The sequence below is a fragment of the Pelobates fuscus genome, chromosome 3 (genome assembly GCF_036172605.1).
Source record: "Pelobates fuscus isolate aPelFus1 chromosome 3, aPelFus1.pri, whole genome shotgun sequence".
Classification (NCBI taxonomy): Eukaryota; Metazoa; Chordata; class Amphibia; order Anura; family Pelobatidae; genus Pelobates; species Pelobates fuscus.
The window spans coordinates 38,649,299-38,664,474 of record NC_086319.1 but is presented as its reverse complement, the minus strand read 5'-3'; the positions used below and the strand labels follow the sequence as shown (position 1 = coordinate 38,664,474).

Below are 15,176 nucleotides of genomic sequence, written 5' to 3'. Positions count from 1 at the left end.
GTTTTCTAACATCTGGCTTAATTCATGTTACACAATTAAGTGTTTCTTCCCTTAATACTATTAAAAGCTCATATTTTAATTTATTACCATCGCCCCTGTCTCGTGCTGACAACATCGGAGTTCAGTGGTAGATACACTTGCTGTAAGACACACCTCTTCTGCATACCAAGAGCACAGGCTTACATGCCATAACAGGTTAAAAGTTCCCAACACCTTATGTTGGCTTTGTGTAAAAAAACCAACCTATCTGTTCTTATTTGTTTCCATTCTCAGATTGCCTGTCCAAAGCTGTTGCAATAAGTAACTGACTGTTTCTCCTCTCTCCATGCTGTTGCTGGTGCTGCTCTCACAAAGAGCCTGCCCTACCCCGTCCCTGTGTCATCTTACAGACTTTTTCTTTGAACTGAAGGTTAATTTCTAAAAGTACCAATTTCTACTGAAATCTGCAATTTTTGTAAAATTAAAAAGAGGACACACTTCTAGAGGAGCATTGGGGACCTAACGAGCCTGGGGAGCAACAGCCTAGTGGGCATTCAAACATCCGCATAGGAAAGCTTTTCTTAGGCTTCGGCATCATGTTAATACGTTTTACTAGGTCAGTGCAGCGGAAGCAGCTCTAGTGGCTGTCGGTATGACAGTAACTAGAAGTGGTGTTAACCCTGAAATGTAAACATTGTAGTTTCCTAACCCATTCACGCCGTTAGGGCGTCCTATGCCAACATACAGTAGGAGGGCTTTAACGCCTTTAGGGCAGCATAGCACGCCCTAACGATCGCGCCCTCCCTCCAGCCTGCAATGACACCACGATCGCATGACTTGGATTGGAAGATTAGCTGCAGGGGAACTGCCTGGGTTGTGCTCCCAACATATAACTAAAAAAAAAAATCTAATCATGCATTAATAATGCATGTCATTCACTTATACACTTACAATGAAATTGTATATATAATATAATTGCATTCTAATGTATTTTGAGATATACACCCATCACATTTTTGTAAATATTTTATTATATCTAAAAATATGTAGCAAACTTGAAGGCGCTTCACAATATATTGGTATTTAGCTGCTGTGAAACACTCTAAGGGGCACTCCTATACCCTACAATTATTATAATAAAAAAAAAAACAAAACTCAATGTTTAGGTGATATATCCCTCCTCCTAAATTTACAAGTAAGAGTGCAGCACTATGGTATAAGTATTCACTTACCCTTCAATATGGTTTGAAGGGACAGCATAAACATGAAAGCAAAAAAACAAAAAGGAGCATACATAGAGTAGTATTGTAAAGCCTTATTGGTGTAGTAAATTGTTGTAATTTCAACTCACATTTATTAGAGCCTTTTAAGATATAGGCTCTAAACAAACAGGTGTTTGTGCACTTATCAGGTGGCAACCAGACCTTATTCTCCAACTTCTAAGTGGTACTTGGATGATGGTATATAGGATCAAAAAGATAAATGTATAGCAGAATCCAAGTGCAGTGTGTCAATGTGAGTACTTATGGTACATATACACTTGTCAGAATTCTTGCTCACCTTGTTAAGAGCTGCAAACCTGGCTCTTGGTGTGAAAGCCTTGTGTCGATATTTTGGGATGGCACCCCCCCCTTCAGGACCAGGAAAATAAGATGCTCCGTGCAACCAGTTTAAAATGTATATTAACTATTTATTTAATAAATGAATAATATCTTAAAAATATAAGCATAAAAATAAAAATTAAGTCCAAGTAGAACCTCTCCTCTCTGCCAAGACGAGTTTCACCCTCCTGGGACTTTCTCAATCAGCATGAAGGGGGAATGCAGGGGAATTGGCTGCAGGGGGACTGTCTGAGTTGACATTTCCACGTAGGGGTGTACTCACTTTTGTTAATAACAGTTTAGACATTATTGGCTGTGTGTTGAGTTATTTTGAGGGGACAGCAAATGTACACTGTTATACAGGCTGTACACTTACTACTTTACATAGCAGCAGAGTGTCATTTCTTCAGTGTAGTGAAGAAAAAAAAATATATATATATATATGAAACAATATAATAAAATATTTACAAAAATGTGAGGGGTGTACTCACTTTTGTAAGATACTATATATTTTGTGAGTATATATATATATTGGCTGCAAGAGGACTGCATGTTTTTTTTCCTAACATATAACTAAAAAAAAAGTATCTAATTATACATAAATAATACATGTCATACACTTACAATGAAATTGTATATATAATATAATTGCATTCTAATGTATTTTGATATATATATCAAAATACACTTAGAATTAAATTTTAGCTCTCTACAGGGTCAAAAACTGCAGTGTTTTACATTGCAGGGATAGAATGATAGGGCCATTGAGATGAAGTGGTCTGGGTCACTATAGTATATTTCTAATGAAATCTCATCACTTTTTTGTGTTTCTTTAATCACTTATATTTGTAAATGGGAATACTGTAGAGTTGTAGACACTTGTGTATCCATAGAGAGAGTGCAATCGGTCAGTCATTTTGTGATATTAGCACACGTTAGGCAATGTTCTTGTGTCTTGAAGACTGTTCGGTTTGATCGTTTCTACTTTGTGTGCAGTAATGTGTGCTGCTGTTCGGTTACTATGTATATGACTGTTCTACAAGATTTCTCTAAGCATGGGTTACATGCTATTTACAGATTTTCAATCATATTACTGTTGTTGATGATTCATATATGTGTGCATGTATATATGCATGTATGAGCCTGCTGTAATGGTTGTAGTACCGGAAGTGCCCTGGTGTCATCCTAGTGTGAATTGTCAAACTGTTTTAATGAATGTTGACCAGCATGGCCGTGCTTTGCTCAATAGAGCTGAGTGTCTTCTTGTAAAGGAGAAGATGGAAGGAAGGACTCTGGCAGGTTGTCTACCATATACTGGGACAGCGCCTGGGTAGTCCTAGCACCATAATTATTATTGCAGGCTCTTTTATGTCCATTGCTATTGTTTACAACCAACACAAGGTCACTATAGCGGCCAGGCATGGTGATAGTGATCAAAAATCTAATTCCAATAGGATTATAAGCCGGAGAGAGTTCTTCTTCTTAATCCAGACCGGTAAGAAATCATTTCTGCATTCACGTGTGATGATTCTGCGATCAGAGTACTGTAGCACATTTAGAAAATGAAATTAGTTTAGATAATTTTTGCCGGAGGTAGAAATACTAACTGTTTATCTTTTATTTCTTTATTTCTAAAAGTATTATTTTCTAGAATCAAGTTACGTTATTCACAGTGATTTGGTTGCACGTCTGCATGAGTCCCAGAGACCCCATAGCTTCTGGAAGGCAGATTTCTACTGCTTAGTAACCCTGGTAAACTTTGAAGTGATCTTTTTTTATGTACACTACTTTAGTACTTTAATATGTACTGTTAACTCTTCATTGACAACGTTTAAAAATAAAAATGTTTTTTATTTATTATTTTTAGGTTTTTTTTAGTAGATCATTGCAGTTACCAGTGCACTAATATTATTTCTTAAGGTGTCTTCCCCACCACAGATGTTCGAATTAAAAGTCTGCAGTTTTCAAATGCAGCTATTGGGAATTCTGAAGGTTCGTCAAAGGTTAACTTTTAACCGCGGCTTATGTAAAAGCACAGACGTTTATCTTTCGGAATGTGTTTTTCACAGTAGATTTCTTTAAAAGTGTCCTTACCACATTTTGAGTTACAGGCTTTTTGATGGATATGCTATGCCTGTTTACATCATCTCCATGCCATGTGCAAAAAGTTGTTTTTTTTTTGTATTGGAAAGTTAATAGAGATGTGGCTTCCATCTCCATCAAGTACTCCTAGATAGGTCCCAGATAAACACTTTATTCGATAGAGTTTGCAAGTGTGTTACAATGAAGAAAATCTTCGAAAGCTGGGGATAAACAAGGAACATCCACTACATATACGCTACATATGTCTTGCACTAGTGTATATCGTTATTGTTATTGTTGTTTGTATAACGCCAACTTAATTTAACAAATGAGACACACTATTAAAATCGTGATGAGAAGAAATGAGTTGAAGAAGAGCCTGCTCGATCAATCTTACAGTCTAGAGGACCCTTCATTGTTAGACTTGTCTGCTAACATTGAATGTGTCCTGGATGTAGTACAGTCAGCCTAGGAAACAGTACCTAATTAAAGGAACACTATAGCGTTAGGAATACAGAGCCCCAGCTCTCTATAGGTTCCCTCCCCCACTTGCAATAAAAATGGAGAAAGCATGGCGTCCTCTATGATGGTCCAATTGAATGTTTATCATAGAGGACCATTAGGGATCTAATGAGCATGCGAGGCAAATCTATGCTATCCTCTGGGGGCTTCCGCATCGCTTGATCTAGATCAGTGTGCAGTGGAAGAGTCTCTAGTGGCTGTTAGTATGACAGCCAGTAGGGGTGGACTTTATTTCTTAGTTTCTAAAAAAGAGAAGGGCCACTGAGATGAAGTGACCTGGGTTACTATAGTGTCCCTTTAAATAATTCAGAGAGGACTGTTTTTCCACGTGTTAGCAGTTTAGTACAGGAAAATAACGTGGGGCCTTGGAGCAGAGTTGTATGAGCTCTGCTGGAGGGTAATCAAGAGGAAGAACATTTATATAAGAAATTCAACCAGGTCTTAATAAGCATTAGGGATGTGCATGGGCAAATAATTTGGTTCGGTTCGGCAGTTCCAAAATTTGGGACTTCGGCAATTCGGGACTTCGGCAATTCGGTTCGGGACTTCAGCAATTCGGAACTTCAGCAATTCGGGACTTCGGCTCTTCGGTTCGGTTCGGCACTTCCGAAATTTGGGAGTTCGGCAATTCGGGACTTTGGTAATTCGGCACTTCGGCACTTCGGCAATTCCCTAACCCCTACTCCTAAGTCTACCCCTAACCCTACCCCAAACCTTACCCCTGACCCTACCTCTAACCCTACCCCTAACCACACAACCACTTACACATCTATTGTTAGGGGTAGGGTTAGAATGGTGGTAGGGGTTAGGGTTAGATTCCTGTCATTATTCCCATAATTTTCCCTCCCTCTCTTGTTTTGCCACTTTTCAGAAATCTGAAGCACTTTGGCACTTCCGAAATTCGGCACTTTGACAATTTGGTTCAGTTCGTCACTTCCGAAATTAGTCAATTTGGCACTTCGGCAATTCGGTTCAGCACTGCCGAAATTCGTCACTTCAGGAATTTGGCAATTCGGACATTCGGAAGCATCCAAATGTCCAAATTGACGAAATTCCTCCGAATTTACATTTGGAACAAAACTAATTGCACTTGTCTAAGAAGCATTCACTGGCTTGCCAAAGTACTTCTGTAGATATCATCGTCAGGTCTTCTCTCTCTGTCCAAGAGAGCTTTAGATAGTACTGACCAGTGCGCATTGGTGACTAAGTGTGAAAGTGTCAAATATGTTTTTATCCTTTTTACAGGTGTTTAGTGGGAATGTGATAGACTCCTCCAGGAATGTGCTAAAAAAGAAGTATGTGTAATAAGGTGCTTAGAAAGTGAACAATTCAAGATTAATAATTAATAAGCAGCTCAAAACACTCAAGATATATCCCTTGATCTCTGTTGTGGTTTAAATTCAGCAGACAGCTGAATTTAATGGGGAAAACACAGATCTTATAACAAATCTCTGAACACATCCAAAAGGGGTTGTCTTTACATAATACAGTCATGTCCTGTCAATTGCATATTCAAAGAACTTAAAGCACATTTGGCATTAGCTGGTCAAAAGGTGTTACTTGATTAAACAAACACTTTCCAATAGTCACAAAGACAAGGTGTTAACAGGATATCCAGTGCAGGGGGGGAAACAAGAAGAAGATACAAATCAGGATCAAAGCCCAGCTGTTATAATAGAGCATCCTGACATTACTTAATCAATTGTGTCATTAATCCATTTCAATCTCCTATGATATGTGAAAAAAAGTGGAGCGCTTAGATAATGTTTTGCATATGTGGGAACTTCCAATGAGAGTGATACCAAAATATGTGCGATAAAGTGGCAAAAGTGCTATAGAATATTAATAGTTCAAAAATGCACTGTTTGTATAATCCAAACTCATGCAAAAGAACGGTATATGTAAACAGTATTGTGAACCCTTAAAATACAATCCAATGGTGTTAAAAACAGAAATATATTTTGGGGGGCGGGGCTTGACCGCGAAGCTGTGAAGACGTGCATCACAACAGCTCCTGCTGAAATGGGCACTGAAGTCTGAATTTCACTGCCACACTGGCATTTAAGCGAGGATACAAGGATGTCAAGTGAGAGAGGGCATCGATACGAACCGATCGACACCTCATAAGCAATAAATTGAGCCCAACTCATGATGCGGCCTACCAGCATGGCGGTCACCAGGGAGTCGGCCGCTCCCCTGTGGCGATACCAGGTCGGATGCCCGAAGGTGAGCTCTCGTTCCCCCCCCGGACCGGTGGGGGTCATCCCGGTCCGCCCCTACTTAACTGACCATTATGTCACTGAGCCCAGGGTCCGTACTGTCTCTGAAGTGGCGGAGGCCTGCCGCACGGCCGACCCCTCCGACGCATGGCGGGAAACTGAAGCACGTCTGAATATCATATTCTCCGCATTTTGGGAGAAGCTTGAGGCCCATATGACATCCTCGGTGGCTGACAAACAGCCACACTCATCCCCACAGGGCTCACCAAGTGAGACTGGGCAGAGCAACGCAGCAACCCCACATCAACGCATGGCCCCGAGGGGCAAGCACAAACGGAGGTACCATTCGGGACCAGACCCAAGAGACCACCAAGGTAGCCAGCAACAGGACCTTGCACCCAGGGGCAAGAAGAGAAAGCCGAGCAGGTCACTTGCAAAAGTCCCATCACTGCTGCTGACCAAGCGTCGCACTTCCTCCCTGCAGAAGGCGGCAGTACGGGACATCACTACCCGGCACAAAGCAGGATCAACACATGGGCCTGGAGCGCTGCGGGAAACCAGAAAAAAGACAGAAGACCCGACCTATCTACTGACATCCCGGCACGATACCCTCCGACCGGCTTCACAGAGGCGACTCAGAGGACTACCAACTAGGTCACAGCTACAGCCAGAAAGGAGGAAAGGGATCCCCCCAAAAGCGAGCAAGGAACCAACCTACCTGCATACACCTAGAAGCTTTGCCATGCAGGACTGCCACTCATACCTGGACTGTATCCAGCACCCAATAGGTATTGGCTGAACTACTAAGGGCCACCGCAGGCAAAACAGCCAACACACTCCTTTGGGGCTGATTGCCTGTCTCCTGGACTGATTCTGAAACACAGCAAGTTGCATCTTAACACCGGTCACCTGAAGAACCCCAAGCAAAAGCGTTGCAGAAATAATCACTACTATGAGACCTAGGGGTCACTTCACCTCCACCTTACCATATATGTATTTGATCGGTAATGTACCACAGGTGATAACAGCACAACCATACTTATATATATATATAGAAAAATATGCGACCATGCAAACCACTGTCATACTCCTTATCTATGTTGATATATGTTAATATACGCTGTTGTGGGGTGTGTGAAAACTTTGCGGTTTTATTTTATTTTACTTTATTAGAGTTAAACATATTTTGACGACATAACCAATTAGTCAGGCATGATATACAACAAAAAATGTGCAAATTTCTATGCCGCTGCGTAACTACTGCTAATCTTGAGATACGCTAATGTGGCATCTGTTAATACTTAGACTAAACGATAAATGTACCACAGGCGATAACAGCATAACCATACTTCTATATAGAAAAATGTGTGAACATGCAAACCACTGGCATACTCCTTATCTATGTTGATATATGTTAATATACACTGTCGTGGTGTTTGTGAAAACATTGCTGTTTTATTTTATTTTATTTTATTCGAGTTAAACATATTTTGACGACATACCTGTTTAGTCATACATGATATATAACAAAAAAATGTGCGAATTTCTATGCCACTACGTAACTACTGTTAATCTTGAAATACGCTGTTGTGGCGTCTGTTAATAACCTGTAACCATATGCACAACCAAAATAAAGAATTAAAAAAAAAAGAAATATATTTTAAAAAGTGTACTTCCCATCCTCCAATAACAGTGGGAAAAACCTCAAAGATAAAAACCTAAATATGTCATAGTGCAGACAATCAGAATATATATAAAAATGAAAATTAAGTGTAGATAATGATAGAATTGCCAACTCACAAACAGAGAGCCTTTAGAGATGGCTCAATCTTAAGAACATATAGAGTCTTTAAATTCAGGGGACTACCACCCTCCTCTCAGAAGCTTTTTTATGATTTTATTGCTGTTGATACATGTGTGAAACAGTAAGAAATGCAAAGTGTATTATGTCTTTAAATAATCCCAAATCAAAATAAGGTAATACACTCACATGTAGGGGAGCCTTTTGCTATAGGATCTCTTTGTAAGGCAGACACCTATTGTTGGGGTAGTGTTGCTCTCCAAATTTATACAGGAACTCTTCACCTTAAGGAATATTCCAATTTATGTAAACAAACTAAATAAATCTAGACATATAAAATCACCTATACAGTGAATAGAGCTTATCTATGTCCGGACACATATAAGCCCTATTCACTGTATATTGTGATTTCACTGGTTGGTTTTTGTATCATCGTCCATGCTGTGGTTTAAATATAAAGCTATTTCACTGGTTGGTTTTTGTATCATCGTCCATGCTGTGGTTTAAATATAAAGCTTTCTTTAATAGCATCCTTTTTTTAAGGGTATCTGCAGAAATGCAGTTTGAAGTCTGAAACACAATACCTGTTATGGTACTTTTTGAAAGTAAACCAAAATGTTCAAAGTCTATCTGTTCCTGTCCAAATCAATAAAATTAAATTGCGTATATACGCTGAAGTAATTAAGTCTGACACACGAGGTTCAGGTTAAAATAACTTCGAGAAAGTTTATTGGCAAGTGAAGAAAAAGCGGGCGCGCAGGCCCTTTTAAGAGGCATTTTGCGTCATCATTGATTATTAGAATATCAGCAAATAAACATCATCAATTGGATTAATTGTTAAGTGACGGAGTTAGTGTCTTACCTATTGGTTAGTAAAATTAAGAGGTTAGTCCCGTGCCCACCCATCAGAGGTGGGATTATTCTGGACACGGGTGGGGGACAAGGGGGTCCTAAGCGTCATTTTACACGGTCAATGATATCAGGCTTTATGTCCAGGTGCAAGGTCTCTTATGAATAGAACATTTCATTACTACTGTGTTCTGTGGCCTTCAAACTGTACTATCTTATAAGCTCTTAAGGAGTAGCCAGCAAGTCTTAAGGAGTAGCCAGCACCTCCTGGTACTTATCCTTGAAGGAAACACGGTCTTTGTCTACTGTATTAATTGGGTTGAGAAGTTCAGTCACGTAATGTAGTTTTAAAATGAACAAGTTAAGTCATGAGGACAAAATGGAGGATTGAAGAAGTCAGGTTAGGAGGACAAAATGGAGGACGAAGTCACAGTATAAAGTTAAAATGGAGTTAGTACAATAATTCAATACAAGTACAATAAAGGTTTTTAATAATTCCACATCAGTCCCCCCTATGAAATGTTAGATTCTAAGAGATAAAACTTTATTATGTTAGTATCAGAAGACGTGTTAACCCAAAGGCACAGAAACCCCGTGGCCGCTAGCTAGATGTTAATGCAAAGTGCAAGGCTGTCCCTAGATCTGACCCTAATAGGCTAACCATCCGTCAGTATGGCTCTCGAACGCTTCACACCCAAGGGTATCCCATGGCAGCTAACCCACCACTTCTCCACATGGGGCCTTTACCATTCACTGACAGATGCTGTCCCTGAGCTAGTCCCTCCCTAGAATTCCTGCACTTTATCAACAAAAGGGAATGTTTGCAGCGGCAGACAGGGTGAGTTGATGTCTTGGAATTCTTGGTCATCAACTTCGAGATGGGTCAAAGTGGGTGCCGCTTGGTCAACAGTCTTCATGAGGGATTTTCTCAGACATGGGAGGACACAACAAAAGAGAAGAGCAAAAATAAAAAGAAAAATTAGTATAGCCATACCAATCTGCATTAAAGCCTTTTGCCATCCTGTCATCCAACCAAACCATCTTTCCCAGGGATCTTTTATCCCAGAATTCCTTTTTAACTCTTCAGACAGGTCATTTAATTTTTCTATAGCTAGTGTGACTTTACCATTAGGGCCTGTGTTTTCTGGGATGTAGGTACAACATGTCATAGTGTCGGGCAAAATCTTACAAACCCCTCCTTTTTCGGCTAAGATCATATCTAGGGCCATTCTATTCTGGAAAGTCATTTGGGATGTGGCCTGCAACTGTTCGGCCAACCCTTGGAGGGCGTCTCTGGTGTAATTGACAAAACGCTGTTGATTATAATAAATGTAATTTATCCAATTTAGATTCTTGTTTGCGGTAACTATGGTAAAAATTGATTCAAATCCTGCAGCAACTTCATCCCTAGCTTTAAACTCATTGGGCACCCCCCTGGGCACTCCAATGGCATCAATATATACATGAGGATCAAAACTTCCTTTCACTGGGGCGTCACGTTTAACCTTAGTGTGGCTGAACTCATGGGTGTTGAGGTGTGTGTCAGAAATAATATGTATAGGCATAATGGCCTTAGTCAAAGTACACTCTCCCCACCATTCTGTGTCCATTCTGGATCTTAGCTGTAAATCCCCACACAACCAATAAATGTCCCCTAGTGACCTAGTGTGATGTTGCAGCAGACGTACAGGGACAGTTCTGTATGTAGCACAATAGCCTTTGGAAAAGTTACCTACAAATTTACCAATACCATCGTACATGGCATAGCAAGTGTAATTACCTTTATACACGGTAATACCATCAGGAGGTTTGACATCTTTGGCTAGAAGAGGATACTCCTTTGTCCATGCAATACATATGGACCTGTTAAAATTATAGTGGTAGGCAAAAAGGCTTAAAACACATTCTTCTATATCTACGGGTAGGATTAAAGGTACGGTACCCAGGTGAGGTCGGGCACCTCCACACACATAACATGCGGTTCTATTATGCTTATTAGCATTATATTTCATCCATTCTAACCATAAATTTACATCATTAAAACCTGTTTCAGCGGCCATGGTATCTTCAAAAGTGGGGTTAGCAATGGCCATCATGTCCTGAAAGGTCTGGATATGGGGTTTTAATGGGTTAGGGACCATATGGGTGGCCCCTTGCCACTCAGAAGAGTTGCACATATCTTTGAGGTAGAAATGCCCTAATTTCTGGTAGGAACCCTTTTTCCAGTACATTCCCATCACATACTGGTCTGCATCTGTTGGGCTTGGGCGCTCAATGTTAAGGATTAATTTCATCGGTGTGCTCCCCCCAGGTTTTCTCAGAGTCATTCTCTGGAGAAGCGATCTACCATGATCATCTACTTTAGCTACGGCACTTTTTGGTTTGTAACCCCAGGCAGGCCCGGCATTCCATCCCGCCGCCCCCCAGTGATCACAATTGTGCCCCCATTGTTTGTCAACTACACAAACATATGGGTCTTTCGAATGAGGGATATCTCTATAGATGCTCTGGATTTGTGGTGTGGGAAATGGACATTCTACAATATCACAGTAGTCAAAGGTATAAGTAGCCACCTGGGTGCATGATGAATTATACCAGAAGGTGTACCCACTAATGTCTTTGGTAATAGCTACTTGCTGGGCCTTCATAAGGCTAATTAAGGAGAAGATGTACCAGAGATACATGTTTGTGCGATATTCGCTTCCTCCGGGGCAGGAGATTTCTTGCAGTGGGAAGCGTGGATCCAATTTGGCCTACCGGCCAATTTGACGGAGGTTGCGGTAATCAGGAGAACTTGGAATGGACCGTCAAATCTTGGTTCCAGGGTATTTTTCCGCACAAACTTCTTGACCAGGACCCAATCTCCGGGAAGTAGGTTATGGGAACCTGTATCCAATTCGGGATCTGGAATTGAAGAGAAAACTTGGGCATGTATTTTGTTTAGGACATTTGCAAGTTCAGTTACATAGTCTACTAAAACATCTGATTGGAGTTGCAACTGCTGCGGATAATAACAACCTAGTCTGGGTGCTGTCCCAAATAGAACCTCGTATGGAGACAGTGAATGCTTCCCTCTAGGTGTGTGCCTAACACTAAATAGAGCTATTGGTAGGCTTTCTGGCCAGGGCATCTTTGTTTCTTGTGACATTTTTAACATTCTAGTTTTTAGGGTGCCATTCATGCGCTCCACTTTACCACTACTTTGTGGGTGGTAAGGGGTGTGGAAGGCTAGAGTCACCCCTAGAGCAGTCCAAATTTCTTTAGTCACAGTTGCTGTAAAGGCTGGGCCTTGATCGCTTTCAATAACTTCTGGGAGTCCGAATCTGCATACAATATCTGTAAGTAGGCGCTTTGCGGTTGTTTTTGCAGTGATATTGGCCACTGGGTAGGCTTCTGGCCAGCCTGAGAACATGTCCACTATTACTAGTGCATATTCATGGGGCCCACTCTTGGGCATTTGGATGTGGTCAATTTGAATCCGCTGGAAGGGGTACATGGGCTTTGCCAGGTGTTTCGCAGGTACTTTAACTGGTCTTCCTGGATTGCATTTTGCACAAATGACACAGGCCTTGCAGAAGCTATTGATCAATGTTGTGATTCCAGGTGCTTCATAATACTTCTGTATGAGGGCGGCCATCAATTCTTTTGACAGGTGTGCAGGCCCATGTGCCCATTGGACAACTGCTGGATACAAATTTCTGGGAAGACAAAATTTGAAGTTGTTGTAATATATTCCGTCCTTTTGGACAGCTCCTTTCTTTTTCCATTTCTGGACTTCTTCAGGAGTGACTGCAGCTTGCTGTTCTTGTAAAATTCGCAAATCAGTAGGAAGAGTTTGCAGGGCAAAAATAGGGACTTCTTCTTCTTGTCCGGACACTTCTTCATCCACTTCCTGCAAATCCCTGGCTGCTAACTTAGCGGCCTGATCAGCCAAATGGTTGCCCTTTGCTTCATCTGTATCCAATTTCCCATGGGCCTTTACTTTCAAAACGGCCACTTCTTTGGGGAGTAGGAGGGCATCCATTAGCTCCTTAATTGCAGTGCTGTGTTTGACTGGTGTACCGGCGGTGGTAAGAAATCCTCTAGTCTTCCAAATTAGACCGAAGTCATGTGCCACGCCTAGAGCATATCTTGAATCTGTATAGATGTTGGCACGTTTTCCTTCGGAAATTTTGCAGGCTGAAGTCAGAGCCTGTAATTCAGCTTCTTGTGCAGACATTGCTGGTGGTAAGGATGATGATTTAATAACTTCATCTGTTGTGGTCACGGCATATCCTGTGTGATATGTTCCTCCTTCATCGGCATATCTCGATCCGTCCACAAACAGGGTAAAATCCGGATCTGGTAATGGGTTCTCATGCACAGTTGGTAAGTGTACTGTTTCCATTTTCATCTGTTCAAAACAGTCATGAGGTGTTTCTGGGTCATAATCATTTTTTATGACTAGATCTTGAAATTCCTTTTCCAGGAAATGGCGTGGCCATGCTTCTAGAAGGTCAGTTGTTGGGTATTTGACAATACCATTTTCCTGTAGCTGTTCTTCAGTCATGGTGGCCCATAGTTTTGCCATGGGCCCAAGATCATTCCATGACCTTGTCTTCAACTTGGTAACAGGAATATGTGGGATAGCAGTATCCCAATGACGGTAAAGGTAGTTAAGTTGTTGAGGTAGCTGGATCAAGACCATACTATTGCCGTCAGAGTCACAATAGAAGTCTTGTGCAGTAAGCTTTACATCGGTCCGGTGGTAAAGCTCATCTTCATAGCAAGGTTCAGGGGTAATGTTTGGTTTGTACCACGTGGTGCAGAAGGCGTGATCTGGGCCTTCACAGAGAGGTTTTTCACCTTCATAAAATGTCAAATGTGGATGCATGACTTTCTTGATACATCCACAGAGCAGGTGAATGTAGGTTTCATCCGTGATAAATCCATAGTAGATACCCCCCTCAGGGAGTGGAAGAAGAGTGGACGGATTAAGTACCTGACATCTTTGGATGGAAATGTTGTCAGGCAAAAGAAGATGACACTGTAAGCGCAGGTGTCTGGCTGGAGACACGTGCTTGAGCTGGACTTGGTTGATGATGGCAGAGATGTCATGAGGGGCCAAAACAACCAGAGGGTGGCCAAGGACCAGGTCTGAGGTCTTCTCTATGAGTTCTCTCGCAGCAAAAACAGCCCTGAGACAGGAAGGAGTCCCTCTGGCTACAATGTCCAGTTGACATGAGAAATATCCAATAGGCCTCTGGCGGCCTCTTAAGTCATTAGTTTGGGTGAGCACTCCTGTTGCGTGGCCTTGTCTTTCAGAGACAAACAATTTGAAAGTTTTGGAGTAGTCAGGGAGGCCCAAGGCAGGAGCAGAAGCAATGGCTCGTTTGAGAGCAGTAAAATTGTCCATAGCTTCTTTAGTTAAACAGAAAGGGTCAGACTTAAGTGCGTCATAGAGAGGTTGCATGAGCAGAGAGGCTTCTGGGATCCATGCTCTGCAGTAGGAAATGAGGCCTAGGAAGGCATGAAGAGACTTAGAAGTCCTTGGAGGCGGAATATCCAGCACAGCTCTTACCCGGTCCCGAGTAAGATGTCTGGTACCTTGAGATAGGCAGTGTCCAAGGAAAACTACTGAAGGTTGGCAGAACTGTAGCTTGATGAGCGAAGCTTTGCATCCTTGTTCTGCCAAATAACAAAGCAGACTAATTGAGCACTCTTCGGTAGTGGGTATGTCATCTCCACAGAGCAGCAAATCATCCACATACTGAAGCAGAACAACTTCTGGGTGCTCGGCTTGCCATGGGTCAAGGATGGTGGCCATGGCCTTTGCAAATTGACTTGGTGAATTTTGTGCCCCTTGGGGCATGACAGTCCAGGTATACTGCTGCATCTCATGGGTGAAAGCAAACAGGTATTGGCAGGATGGGTCCAGTGGGACACTGAAAAAGGCATTTGCTAGGTCAATGACTGTGAAGAATTTTGCAGATGGTGGGACTCCAGAAAGCAGAGTATGAGGATTTGGTACAAGAGGGGTGTCCAGGACTGTAGCTTCATTAACAGCACGGAGATCCTGAACCATCCTGTACTTCTCTGGCTCACCCTTCGGAGTTTTCTTCTTCACAGGAAATAACGGGGTGT

General features: G+C 41.7%; 1 protein-coding gene across 1 annotated transcript in view; it reads left to right on the top strand.

Annotated features, from left to right (window-relative positions):
- The window catches only part of ADAMTS20 (ADAM metallopeptidase with thrombospondin type 1 motif 20), a 215,325-nt gene that overhangs the window by 18,706 nt on the left and 181,443 nt on the right, over window positions 1-15,176 (top strand). The gene's annotated exons all lie outside the window — the stretch shown is intronic.